Source organism: Lycium ferocissimum, chromosome 11 (genome assembly GCF_029784015.1).
Source record: "Lycium ferocissimum isolate CSIRO_LF1 chromosome 11, AGI_CSIRO_Lferr_CH_V1, whole genome shotgun sequence".
NCBI classification, from domain to species: domain Eukaryota; kingdom Viridiplantae; phylum Streptophyta; class Magnoliopsida; order Solanales; family Solanaceae; genus Lycium; species Lycium ferocissimum.
In genome coordinates, this window is record NC_081352.1 from 27,518,646 (window position 1) to 27,533,449 (window position 14,804).

The 14,804-nt window shown below is 35.6% G+C and overlaps 1 long non-coding RNA gene across 1 annotated transcript; it reads left to right on the forward strand.

Moving 5' to 3' along the window:
- Positions 1-524: 524 nt before the first annotated feature.
- LOC132037165 (uncharacterized) lies at positions 525-9,715 on the forward strand. Its single transcript, XR_009409789.1, has 2 exons — positions 525-1,521; positions 9,479-9,715. It is a non-coding gene; the product is annotated as an uncharacterized LOC132037165 (long non-coding RNA).
- The last annotated feature ends 5,089 nt before the right edge of the window (positions 9,716-14,804 follow it).

The following is a 14,804-nucleotide window of genomic DNA, read 5'->3' on the forward strand; positions in this document are numbered from 1 at the left end:
ATGGCCACAACCCCTAATTTTCTTTCCTTGTCCTTGTGTTCATTTTAAGATTGTAAACAGAACTAGTCAGGAATTTATTTTTTGAAAAAGTTCCAAATTACCCTTCATTCTGTTATCTTTTGGTAAATGTCCTCGTCTTCTAAAAATTGGCCCACTTCTATCCATATTGACCCTCATCCTTGTCTAATTAGATTAATTCGTGTTGTTGAAGGGTAATTTTGACCATTTTTCTGAAATTTTAATCCTCCTCTTTTAGCTTAATTCGAATATTCCATAGCTTAGATATGAAATTTCTTCACAAAGCGGAAAGATAGAAAATATCACAAGTCTGAATACACCTAAATCCAGTAGTACTGTCAAGAAGCATCTAAGAATATCTGAGTATAATTGTGAGGCTCAGCGTGAAGCAACAAAATCGACAATAAGGGAAAAGAACTGATGATTGCCACCACAATGAAGAGCATTTGACTCACCTTAGCAAAACACAATGCCTACTGCAATACTAGTAGTAGGATCTGTGTTGACACCCAATTTTGACCCTCCTTTATTCCAATTCATTTTCTTGAGCTTCTAAATTATTAATAAATTAAATATCTTATTTTTCGCCCTTACTTTATTACAATTTCTACTATATTATTATCGTTAAGTATTAATACGTACATCGCTACTTACTTATTATGTATTAATCATAAGATATAACTTAGATAATATTTTTTTACTCTATTATTACTTTACTTATATTTTATTAAATTACACCTTATTAATGTTAATTGCTAAATTATTACTATTATCACACAGATATATATATATATATATATATAGTATTTTGTTAATACAAAGAAGACTAAAAGAAATTAATTAGAAGAGGGAAATGCCCAACAAATTAAGCCATTCAAGCCCACTTTTACGCCCAAGATATCAGCCCAAATAAAGAGCCCAGACCTACTAATTTAACCATTTGAAATGACCGAATTACCCCACTTGGAATTCAAATCAGCTAGGTTTCTGAATCTCTCTAGCTGCGCACACAAGCTTTCTTTTCCCCTTTGATGAAAGCTTGGACTTTCACAACTATGGCTGATATCTTGTCTTGTCATTTTGGGTAAGGCTTGAAGCAAATCTTGACTTTTACAACCAAATCACGTGAAGTTCAGCCTAATCTACAACGTTCAAATTTCAAATCTCTGACCAAGACCTTCATCTCGATTTCCCGCTCAAGAGTTAAATTCTAAGAAGCCCTAGCTTCCTGCTATAAATACTCCTCTTTGGAGTCCAATAGAGAGGGAGATTAGCCGCCTCTTCATATCTTGAGAAAATAACATTGATACTTCTTCACTCTCACCATTGTTAGTGTCTCTCAAAAAGCTCTAAAACATTATTACCAAAAATTTCTTTCTGTCTCGATAGAACTTTAACCGCAACAGAGGTATTCTAATTTTTTCGACTCAAGTTTCGAATCTGTTTCATAACGAGAGAGTAGATTCGAGGCCGTCGACGTCCCGTTCACTGCACCCACAAGAGGTAAATCCAATCCTTTTACTCGTTTCTTCCTTTGTTTGAGACTAAAGTCCTTCCTTATAGATTAATGGATAAATGCTAGTGAACATGACTATCATTTTACTTGGTTAAGTTAGGTTCTGTTTTATGCTATTATTAAACCATGTATGTCGAAGCTTTAAGAAGAAGCTCTGGTTTAGGCGTTTTGTGTTCCTGGATGTTGCTAAAATCATGTTCATCGAGTTGAGTTTAAGGTCATACTTTTGGATGTGTTAATTCTAAAACATGAATGATAAATGTTTGACGAAATGCTCATGAACTCTATATTTGTTTAATGAGAAGTGACTGTGGTATGCTATATGTTAAGTCAAAGTGTTATAAAAATGAGAAGTATATGTGCATTGTGCATCAAGATTTGGACTTGTATTATTCTGTTATGTTTAAAAGGTTTAACTTTGAATCCTTTATGGATTAGCCATTATACGTTAACAGATTCATTTAGTCCCTTCTTTAAGTAGAAATTACTTTTGAGTAAAAAGCATGCCTATGGAAAGTAATCTATATTTCATTTAGCCTTGGTATTGTATATACAGTTAAGGTTTGGTTTATCCTCACTAATCTTTTACTTTCTTCTCTTTATCTTGCATGACACACCGGAGCCGAAGAGTTTCACTTTGAGACTCAACAACGCCGCTACCACATGGAGTCCGCACATCGTCGATCAGTTCTAGCTTTACATCACTTAAAAGCGAAGCACGAAAAATCAAATCTTTCTGTTAGGAGCCGATTTTGGCTGTTGATTATTTTTGCTGCTGCTTGTTTACTTGTTTGGGGTTGACTAACATTTTATCTTAGTTGTGTGATCATCGTAAAATGCTTAATTGCTCTATTTTAACCAAGTCTCATTCTATCCATTTTAGGAGGTCTTAAATTAAGTGGAGTTTAATTGTTCCTCTTGGAGCTTTGGCACTTTTTCAAATTAGGAAGTAAAGATTATGCTCTCCAAGTACCAAAAATCGAGACACGGAATTTAGCTTATTTTGAGAATTAAAACGCAGACTGATTTTAAAAGACAAACTTTAGACTTTTGCTCCTTTCCAATGTTTGAAACATGTATTTGTTTAAGAAAACCTTTTCATAATTTATTTTGTTCTATGAGTCTTGTTATAAGTCTTTACATTCTACTAATTGCTACCATAGCTAAATTGACGTTTACAAACATTTTCTCTAAACTTGGTACAGTTAACTACCTTCCTCCAAATACTTGGACTTGACTTATATTTTACACTTATACTTAGCCTTTCAATTACCCCTAAGTCCGGCCGGTTAACCGTCTTTTACGGATCTTAAAGTGTGCTTAATACCTTCCTTTTAGATTAATTGAACTCTTACCTAGAATCTTTAAGTTTTGTGGACTTTAAAATGGAGTTAACTTTAAACAATAACTTTAGTAAATTTTAGGTGTCCTAATTCACCATAAATAATTAGGTGGCGACTCCTTAACTTTAATTAATCCCGGAATTACCGGAGTGTTGTAAACCATTTTGACCCTAGTTAAAATGGGGTATAACAGCTTGGTGACTCCGCTGGGGACTATACTTAGGTTCTAACCATAACAGACTTAGTTTAAATAGGCTTTGTGTGCTTGTTTTAATTACTTTATTTGCTGTTGTTGACACCCAATTTTGACCCTCCTTTCTTCCAACTCATTTTCTCAAGCTTCTAAATTAATAAAATATCAAATACCTTATTTTACCGCTATTTTATTACTTTTACTAATTCAACTATTTTTTACTAGTATTGTATTATTATTATTATTATTATTATTATTTATTATCACTATTGTTATTGTTATCAGTATATGTTTGCAATTACTACATAATATTGATATAAAGGCTTGGTAAATTTAGAAGCCAAAAAGAAAGGAGTAGTAGGACTGAAGCAGCCAAAATCGGCTAATTCAAGCCCAAAATTGAAACCTAGCAAACCCATTCCATTCCTATACTGAAAATTGCCCTCCTATCCCTAAGCCCTAATCTCTCTCAGCGTCTCTTTTTCTTTTCTTTTCTCTGTGGCAGAACCTCCTTTGTCTTTATAGTCATTTTTGGTTAAAATTTCTCTTTCTCTCAGCCATGAACAGAGGCTGTTCACCCAATTCCACGCCAGCTTTGACTTATTTCAATACTTATCAGAACCATTTCTTTCCTTTTGATGATATAACATCCATATTTCTATTCATTTAAGGGAACGTTTTTTAAGCAGCGACTTCTTTCTTTGAAATCATTATCTTCTTCCTACTATTTTTTTTCTCAAGGCACTTAGTATTCATTCTCTGGTTATCTCGGATCTGAGCGTCGTTCGTGTTTGAGCGTAGATCGGAGATCTAAAGCCCCGTTCACTGCACCCCCAAAAGGTATATCCGCTCCTTATTATCTCTGTTTTGTCTATGTGATAAGATGTTGTCCTTATTTTAAGAAATTATGTCCTAAGAGCATTTCCGTTTAGCTGAGATGATGATAGAAACTGATGTTAAAAGGTGTATTTGGGATTATTTTTTTTTCTTCTTTCATTATCATTTAGGAATACATGTCTTTATGAGCAGTTGAAATAGAAATAGGAAATGATTTAAGTTTCGAACTTTAAGAATTTACCATGAAATCTAATATAGTGTGTTAAATCTAAAACATATCACGTATTAGTTATCTGAATACTCATGTGTTTGGCTTACTTCATTCCAATGAGAATATCTGGTTGTGAAAATGATTTTAAGATAATTCGAAATTATGACAATATAGAGGCATGAAGCATATTGCGTTGTTATGTCCCTTTTCTGTGAGTCGAGGAAATCATTTAAGGTTGTTAACATTTTTAGACTAGAATTACTTGTAATTTTGAGTACTGACTAAATATTGGGATTTCTAAGAAGACATACTTAATGTCTTGGCTATATGAAATATTTAGTGTTTCTTGTTTCCTTTGCAAAACCAGAAGATAACATTACCATGGTTCCACCTATTTCATCTTCATATGCTTTGAATTTTGATTATCTCTCTAATCCTATCTTCTTTTTTATTTTATTTTACATGATCACCGGAGCCGAAGAGTTTCATTTGAGACTCAACGACGCCGACGCTGCACGGAGCCAACACAACCTCATTTTCTCATTGTTTTCTGTTGAATAACGAAGCCTGCGGGCAGTTTACTATCTCCGGGGAACTGAATGGAAAACATGCTCATCATCTTGTGTGTTGACACCCAATTTTGTCCCTCCGTTATTCCAATTTATTTCCTTGGGCTTTTAAATTTATTAACGAGCTAAATACTTTGTTTTCACTACTATTTTTATTACTATTAACCTCGTTACTTTCATTACTTTATCACAAATTTTAAGTAGTTCGTCAACGTTTCATTTTTGGGATTTGTACTCGTTAAATTAATCTTACTTTATTAAATCCTTTAATTTCTACATACTAATCACTATTTACCTTCACATAATATATATTGTACTAGATATTAAGTTAAAAGCCCAAAAATAATTAAAATGAAGGAGGAATGACCACAATTTCAACCAATTCACATTATTTTAAGTTCAGCAACCCATTACCCATTATCTATTGAAACAAATCAGCCCACTATCTAATATTACCCTGTCCAGCCCATACCCGCCTTTGACCCGTCCGGCCCATTTGTTTTAATCAGTTGAAACCAAAACTAAATCTAATCCCTCTCTCCTCTTCAACCACGCACAGCCGACACCCCTCTTTCTCATCTCTCTCTTTCCCCTTTCAACAAAATGCCATGCCCTCCTTCACCATCACAGAACTGTGCCACCCATTTTAGCGCAAATACACAGCCCTCTCTCTCATCTCTTTTTTTTTTTTTTTTTGAGCAAAGGTTCAGTTTTCTTTCAACCATGGCAGGTCTTGCCACCCCCTTTTCGTGCTAGTAGCTATATGGTCAACACAAGAGGCCAAGCCAACGTTTTGAAATCTGATACAGAGAAAAAACGAAAAGCATTTGAACCCGTGACTTTGCCTTTACAAAATTTGAATTCAAAATCGGGAGAAACCCTAGAACTTCTAGGCTATAAAAATGCGCTAAACATCAGCCGAAGGGGGACACTGTTTTGAAGTCGCGAGCATTTCCCTCTTTTTTTTTTTTTTTTTTTTACAAAATTTTGAGTTCCCTTTATCTGGTCTGGAACCGGGGAGAAACAAGAAAGATTCTAGCCGACTCTAGCCCTCAAAAACTTGTTTTCTTCTCTCCCTAAAATTCTATCTACTTGCTGCTATCTTCCTAAGAAATTTACTTGAGTTCGAGGTCGGAGTTCGTCGAATCCGCAGACCCCCGCCTCAGTTCACTGCACTTAAAAAAGGTCAGTGCAATCCCTTCCTTCCACTTTGTGGTTCGCTTTGATTTCTGATGTGTGTTCGGATTCCCTGTTTGCACATTTAAAGTGCTTTTAGTTTCAAGTCGGTGCTGCGACAAAGTTTGTATGTCCGATGTCAAAAAATAGGAAGTTATGTCCGATGTCGTAAAATAGGAAGTTATATTTATCTTTTTGATAACGGTTGGTGCTCATTTAGTATATTCAGTGTTTCACTTGAAAATATAGTGTAAGATCTCTATTTGATGTTCATATGAGTTAATTTTCTGTGGTTAGTTAAGCTTAGTTTAATTCTGCTCAGTGTAGCCCTATGTTCGTTTAGTATATTAATCATATTGTTTGTTGATAGTTGGTTTGGATTAGGCATCAAACCTGCTTATATGTTCGACTAAGTATCTATGCTTAGTGTTAATCTATATCTATATGCTCAGTTCAGTAATCGGCATGCTTACTGTTTAAAGTTTTCTGAGTCAAATGTGTATGATTAAGGGCATCAGGTGTTAACTAGTAATGATAGTCTTAAGATCAGGTTACTAGCGTACATGTGTATCCCTTCCCTTTCCCTGGCTGTTCTTCTATTCCCTCCAAGCATATGGCGCATGTCATCCTCATCCCGAATCCCATGATACCTGCAAGTGGTGTTTTTATTGAGTAGCGTGCCCGTTTATGGAACGCTATCTGTATGCCTAAGAACAATAGCATGAGCATGTGTCATAGGTAAAATTCTATGTGTTACCTGTACCTAAATAAAGTCTATACCTGAATATACGTGAGGTATACTTAGGTATATCCGGCACTTCGTATGCCCTTTGTATGCCTTTGGTCTCTCTCTAAATGACAATGATGTGCTAAGTAGGATTGGGATTCATCTCTGAATTTAAACATTGATTCGTGTTAAAAAAAAAATAAATTAGATAGGCAGATGGTGTACTGATATACACCAGTCATGGCAGCCCCCCGTGTGTTTGTAAGGTAGCATATAGTCTAAGAAGGCTCGTGATTGTAAGACTCTTTCTCTTTGAGTGTTTTGATTAAGGCTTGTTTCTTTCTATATTCTGTTGATTGGGTTTGGTTTTATCCCTTGATCATTTAAATCCATCTGGCTGCCACTATTCACGTGACTTTCTTTATCTAAGTTTCGGCTGTATCTTTTGTTTTGGGCTGAATATTTTTCCTTCGTATATGAATATTAATCTTTAAATTTTCCGTGTCTAATGATCATGCTCTACTTCTCTTCTTTTCCTTTTTCCTTTTGCATGACATCCGGGATTGCGAGGAGTCTCGAATGAGACTCGACTTTGCTACGAGATCAAACAATTGTATTACCTCCTCTCGAGTCAGCCCACCCGCAAAGAAAAAGAAAAAGGAATTCTGGGCCGAGGCCCATAACAGTAGCAGCGGACAGCAGCAATTCTGAAATGGGTTGAGCCCATTTAAACTAAATCCATTCTTCTATTTTATTTACGTCCTTTAATTCATATTGTGCAACTAGTACTCTATTTGTTTTGTTTGCTCCCATTTGCTTATGTGCTATTTGTTGAACATTAAGACTAATAATCAATTTTATTAAGTCACACTAATTTCATCTATAACTAGTAATATCAAGAAGCTCAAGTTTAATGGGATATGAGCAAATAGGATGCAGAAGTGTTAGAAATAAATAGACGCTGCCAGTTTGTTTTTTTTTTTTTTAGAAAACAAAAGAAGGAGAGATTGTTAAGAAGATAAAAGAAATTGGATGTTAAGTCCAATCTCGGTTAGGATGTATTGAAAGGCTTCAACGTTTGGTTACTTAATTGAGGAGAAATTAGAAGGACTTTCATACTTAAGGAAATTTTGCCAACAAAGAGCTAAAACACCACAAGACATTTTAGTCCTAGCTTTTCACTTTTAAATACAGATTCCCACTCCTCTTAATTTAACTACCTTATAGGTTAATACATAATTTTTTACAACTTGCACTTAGCCTAATTAATTCACCTTAAGTTCGGTTGGATTAACCATTATTAATGGAATTTAGAGGATGCCTAATACCTTCCCTCTAAGTTAATTGAACCCTTACCTAGAATCTTTTTGGTTTTGTAGACTTTAACATCAAATCAACTTTAGGTAATTACTTTAGGTGCCCTAATTCACCGTAAATAATTAGGTGGCGACTCTTAACTTTAAATAACCCCGGAATTACCGGGATGTTGTAAACTATTTTGACTCCGGTTAAAATAGGGTATAACATTGTGTCTTTTTTTTTTTTCTGTTTGCTAACTTATGTGTTTGTGTGTTGAAAACTAGATCTTATGGCATTAACAGTAGCGTTTTCTGCCTCCTGATGTTAGTAGAATATTTAACGTGTAAAGGATAACACCTAGTTTAGAGGGAATGATTGGTAGTATATTATTTCAGCAAGAATCCAAAAAGTAACTTTTTTTTAAAACCCCACTCTAGTTTCCAAATGATTCTACTACAACCAGAGTTTTCTTTTTTTACGTTTAGTATAGTTAAGCTAACTATTAAATAATTGTTATTCAATTATAAACTCATTTTTACCAACTTTGAATCCAAACTTTTTCCAGGAACTAATTTTGCCTTTATCTAGTCTATTAAAAGGGTCCAAAGTTTGCCTTGCTTTGCAATAAGACGTTCTCAAACTTTGGTACGTTTTGGTCTCAAACATTCTTTTAAATATCAAGTCTTAAATCAGGAGTTAAGTTATCCAAATGCTATGCAGTTTTAACATACAAGTTTTCCACGAAATGCATTAGCACTTGTGTTTTAATGACCCTTTTTTTTAAGCCTAGTTAATTCACCTAAGTTTGGCGGGTTAACCATATTTAACGGATCTTAAAGGATGCTTAATCCATTCCCTTTAGGATAATTAGAACCCTTACCTAGAATCATATAGGTTAAGTAGATTTTTAAATCAGAGTTAATTTAGCATTACTTTAGGTGTCCTAATTCACCTTAAAAATAATTAGGTGGCGACTCTTTGCATAATTAATTGAGAATCACCAATATGTTGTGCACTATTTTGACCTGGTTAAAAGCAGGTATAACAACTGTTAACTGTTTTTACATGTTATTAATTGTTTGTTTGATATAAACTGTTTAAGTGTTACTCTTTTGATATAAACTGTCATCCCGTATCACTTTTCTCCACATCTGGAAATTCACACTATCACACGTACACGCGAGGTGTGTTTTGCGCACCCGCAAATTTCTTTCAAAATCCCAAATTTTAAGAGAGTTGGCATATGCGCGGGGTGTCCGGATTTTCCGTGTGACCACGTAGCCTTCTCACTCGAGTTGTCTGCTCGGGAACCTTGCGTCTAGTGAACCCGTTCTTAGTCAACCTAGAGTAGAGCTAAATCAACACCCTTTATTAGGATCATACATTTCATGACCTAGGAGGTTTAATACCCTCGGTGTATTAAGCCCATTAGATGGCTTTACCCAAACGTCCAAGTGGTTCCACGACCCCAAGTGACACTAATCATACTTTATGTGCATGTTTGAAGGATAATTGTGCCTAAATATTGACCATTTGCTCTAACTAATTTAAATTTAGGGGGGAGGGAATGACTAACCTTTCTATGACAGGTATGAAGACTTTACATTGGAGTTCGCTTTGATCAACGACGGATGAGAACCGACGACATCTCAAAATGGAGCCAAGAAATTTAGACATGACAAATTGTATTTACTTTACTTAGATTAGGAAGTACTTTATGTTATATTCATTTGATATGTAATAAATATTACATTACTTTTGTACTTTATTTTGGGAAATAGAATTTTTTTAATTAGCCAAGATCAATGGGATGACGTATTATGGCACATTTTACCCTTCAAACAACGTTAGGCCTACCTCTGGCACAAAGAGGTCACATGCATATTAGGACGCGTTATTGTTATTTGATATACTTGTTTACATTTTGCTTGATAACTTATTTGCCTTTATTTGATGAATTATTTGCTACATGACTTTTTTGACTCCACGTGATCATGACTTCACTTAGATATTTTAATATGAGACTAATATCATTTGCATTTTATGTTTCTTCCTTTTTATTTTTTATTCACAAGAGAGTTGATTCGTGTTGACATTTGAACCGGCCGACCATCCTTACTTCACAAGATCAAAGACGTCAGCAGTACCTCGACGTAGTTGGGTTGTTCAAGGAAGGAAAACTACTATGTCTGATCCAGTCACATCATTTCAACTGGTTTGGAAAACATTGTGATCTCTAGTGATCCTCCTGAGACTTCCGAACATAGAACTACTATTCAACATAATGAACATATCGCCCGCCTGACTCAAGAGATTGAGGATCTACGTGGAGAACTGAATCGGGTTAGGGACTTGATCAATTTGTCCATCACACTCTAAAGTCCACCTCCTGAACCTAGAAATGTTGCACCAAACCCACCTCGTTTTCCATCACTTGAATCTCCAGTTCCTGAACATTTCCCTCCACAAAAGAATGCACCTACCGACAACAACTTACCACCAATCACCCCTGCAAATCCACCAAATCCATCATCCATCTATACTCTTCCCCAAAGTCAACCACCTACCTACACTACCTATGCTACTCGTAATCCACCAACTGTCAACCCACCAAGTCAATCGCTAGTTCACACTCCTTACGTTCCTTTATCCGCTAACACTAATCCACCACCTATAACTACTCCTCTAAACCCACCAAACCAACCACCTATCAATACCACTTATAACACACCATCTCCAATCCAAAACACCCCTACCACCCAAACTTATCCAACCCAACATATACAAGGGGCACATTTTGTCACTCCTAACGCACAATATGTTCCTCCGGTATATGCAGCGGAAACACAAGCCTTTACCAAACCAGTGACAGTCAGGTTCTAACCCGAGGTGGATCAATATGAGGAAATGGAAAAGGATGCATGCGAAATGGAAAAGGATGCAAAAGAAATGATATGTATGTTGTTAAAAGAGATCCACAACCTCAAAGAAGCAATGAGAAACCTTCAAGTTGCTAGGGGAGGCAAGAGTGTAGAATATGAAGATCTGTGTGTTCAGCCTGACATTGATTTGCCTGTAGGCTACAAGCCACCGAAATTTGATACATTTAATGGAAAAGGCAACCCTCATACGCATTTAAGGGCTTATTGTGACAAACTGGTTGGAGTAGGTAGAGATCAGAATATAAGGATGAAGTTATTCATAAGAAGCTTATCTGGTGAGGCTCTTACTTGGTATACGCAACAAGATGTCCGTAAATGGCGTGGTTGGAGTGATATGGCATAAGACTTCATGGACCGATTTAGTTTCAATACCGATATCACACCAGATAGAGTCTACATTACTAAGGTAACTAAGAAGTCGACTGAGTCGTTCCGTGAGTATGCGCTACGTTGGAGGTCAGAAACCGAAGAATGATACATGAGGGTCAAATAAGGGTTGACATTTCAAGCTGCAAGCAAAGAATTCAACCGCTTTCATAAGTGATAAGAAACCGATAAGTGATAGAGCTAGTTGTCCTAACTTTCTTTTCATTGAATGCCATGAAATAAGGTGTATTGATGTTGGAACGGCATATATTATGAGAAAATGATAGGCATGATGGGACAAAAGTTCACGGAAGTTGTCAGAATGGGAGAAGCCTTAGAAGAAGGAATCAAATCGGAAAAAATTCAGGATCTTATTGCCTTGCAAGCTGCAAGCAAAGTTATTCAATTTGGTTCTATCAGCGAGGCTAAAAAGAAGAAAGAAGATGTAGCTGCAGTCATGAATATCTAAGGACGTAAGCCAAGCCAAGCCATTACATACCTTAACCATCCACAACAACCTTTCTACCCTTACCAATATGCTGAACCCTACCAAGCTCCACTAACTCCTTACCCTGTCTACAACGCCCAAGCAAACTACTACCAACCCCGAGCACCTCCCTATCAAAACCCACGTCCATATCAATCCGTTCAAGCTCCAACTTATCAAAATCGACCACATGCTACACCTAAAGCCCGTTCAAACCTTGAAATCAAAAATACCCATAATTACACTCGATTCGCTGAACCCTTGGCTCAATTATTTGAAAGACTGAAAGCAGCAAGCGTGATACAACTAATTGAAGGAAAAATTCCCGATCCTATTCCGAGATGGTTTGATGGTTCCAAGCGTTGTGCATAGCATTACGGAGTTCGGGCACGATGCGAGGATTGCTATGGTCTCAAAAACAAAATCGAAACCTTGATTAAGGAAGGAGCGATCCAACTTACTGGAGCTCAGCCCAATGTGGACAACAACCCTTTACCTACTCACGAAAATGCCCATGTGAACATGATAACTGTTGAGGAAGATAGGGATTTGAAAGGAACCATTATGCCAATTGGAAAGGTGATCCTAATTGAAGGAAAAATTCCCACTTCGAGATGGTTTGATGGTTCCAGCGTTGTGAAAAGGGCACGTCATCAACCTTTGTTGCTCCCGTGGGAACGGTCCAAAGACAAGCACCAATGAAGGTTACTTCTACGACTACTCATAACACCAAGACACCGACCACAGGGTGCCGAACTGTAGAGAGAATTTGAAGAATTGGACTTGTAAGGTACTGATACCATCTCAACTCATAAGTCATAGCTCAAATGACAAACAGTGCAATCATAATAATATCAATTGAGAACATGAAGTCGTGTTAATGCATTCCAACTTGTATAGAAACAGTACAGCTTAATAATCAATGCATCTAGTATGCATGTTCAATTTTACAATTCAGTTATAAATCATGATAAAATGTCATTGACTTCATCATATCAAGCTTTTAAAGTCACCATGTGGTCAACCCGGTCAGATTTCGAAACAACTTGCATGGACCGGCTACCTGTCCTGTAGCTAATGATTTCATTCCAATAATCAAGTTTTGATTCAAGTCAAATTCCCAAATGCCTAATTAGTAAAATAGGTCAAAATTTCTTAATTTAGGTATTCAAATCACATGGCTTCAAGGTTAAAGTTTCACCAAAATCAAATATAATCATCTTAGGGGATAGAGAATCATTACCTTGATGATTCAAGTCGAAATTCATACCTTAATTACATCTCCACGAGCTCCTCGTTGCCAAAAGTGCCCTCATCTGATTTGTCCCTTCATCGCGATAAAGAGTCCCTCGTGATAACGAAGTACAACACTGTTAGACCATATGCGATCGGCTAATTAACTCCTCACGTTCCCAGAATATTGTTGATAGTTGGTCAACGCGCGGCCCTTCTTCGTGTTCCTGACTCAATTCCATACGTTCGCACTAAGGCAACTAGTTGACTCCTGCGTTCGTGGTTGCAGAGAGCAAAATCCTCTTGACCAGTCAACCCTTCAACTACCCTACACAATCGTGATGTACCAGTCATCGTCAAAAGATGTTTAATTTCTACATGGTACAACATTTGCAGAAACACAACCGAGCCTTTGGGTTTCAATCCCGACCATCCAACAAGTTCCAAATAGTTATACCATTTATTCAAAGTTTCAGAGTACAATCTAAATCATATTTGTGCAAAATTAAAGGTCGGGTTGTTACATTTCTTTTCATTCAATTTTATGATAATGTCCCGCCGCAGTTTGAAGGCGTGACACTACAAGTTTCAAAAGCCCTTATTTTGTTCTTAAAATTTGTATTACTCCCTCCGTTCACTTGTACTTGTTATGGACTTTGCACACTTCTTAAGAAATAATAAATGAAGTGTATAATTTACCATGATACCCATATTAATTAGTGCATATTTTTAATAGACTTGAAAAATGATTTGAAAAGAATAATTAATACTATGGGTAAAATAGAAAAAAAAAGAAGAAAAGAAATTGTCTTCTCTTGATACTAAAAGTGAAAATTTATTTTTAGTATAATGGATAAGTAAAAGTGGACGGAGGGAGTAATTCCAATTATGCCACATAAATTGAAATAGGGGAAATATAATGTAAATTATGCCAAGTAAATTGAAGTAGAGGAAATATAACGCGGTTAGTTACAAATTATAATGTGGTTTATAAGTCTGTGATTTAAAGCATATTTACTCGGAGAGAAACATAGGAATATACGTCGGCAGGAAAAGTTAGTTAGTACAATAGCTTTCAATTCATTATAACAAAGTTTTCCATCGAGGTAATTAAAGTGATGGAAAATTTTGAAATCACTTTAATTCCCAACGAAGGAAACGAACGACCCCCCCAAAAATCACTTTCACGTGGCGTTTTGGTACATTTCCCATTCCCATACATGACTTCACTTTTATCATTGCTTCATATTCTTTTAATTTGTTGATAAAATTTATTCCTGTTTTCATATGTGCGTATTTAATTTCTTTCTTTTTGGTTATGAGAAAAGTCTATAGCTACTTAATGCTACCAAGTAAATTTACTACAGTATAGGTTAACTAATACTCCTCCTTCTCAAATTATCTGTGGATTTTAAGAAATATTAATTTGAAGGTTATTTGACTAACTTTATCCTTATTTATGTTTAAGTTATAATCTCCATTCGTTAAATGTTAACTCTATTACTCTATTTATGTGTCATCTCCAATAATGACAAAATTTTACAAAGGGTAAAATGAAAAAAAAATAATGGTAAAAAACTTACACCCATCGGGTGTTTACACCAAACCAATTTGTATGATATTTGTTTGAATGTATACAACTATCAATTAACCATGATTAATTAATGTTTATATGCACTTCATTAAATCACTTAACCATAGTAAATTGCAATGATTTGGTGTAAACACTCGGTGTGGGCAAGTATTTACCAAAAATAATTAATTGTACGTGCCTTGAACTTCTAAAACGACAAATAATTTGAGACAATTATTTTCAGTAACCACAACAAATAATTTGAGACGGAGAGAGTATATTCTTAACATTTACGAGTTTTAATGTGGTAATTT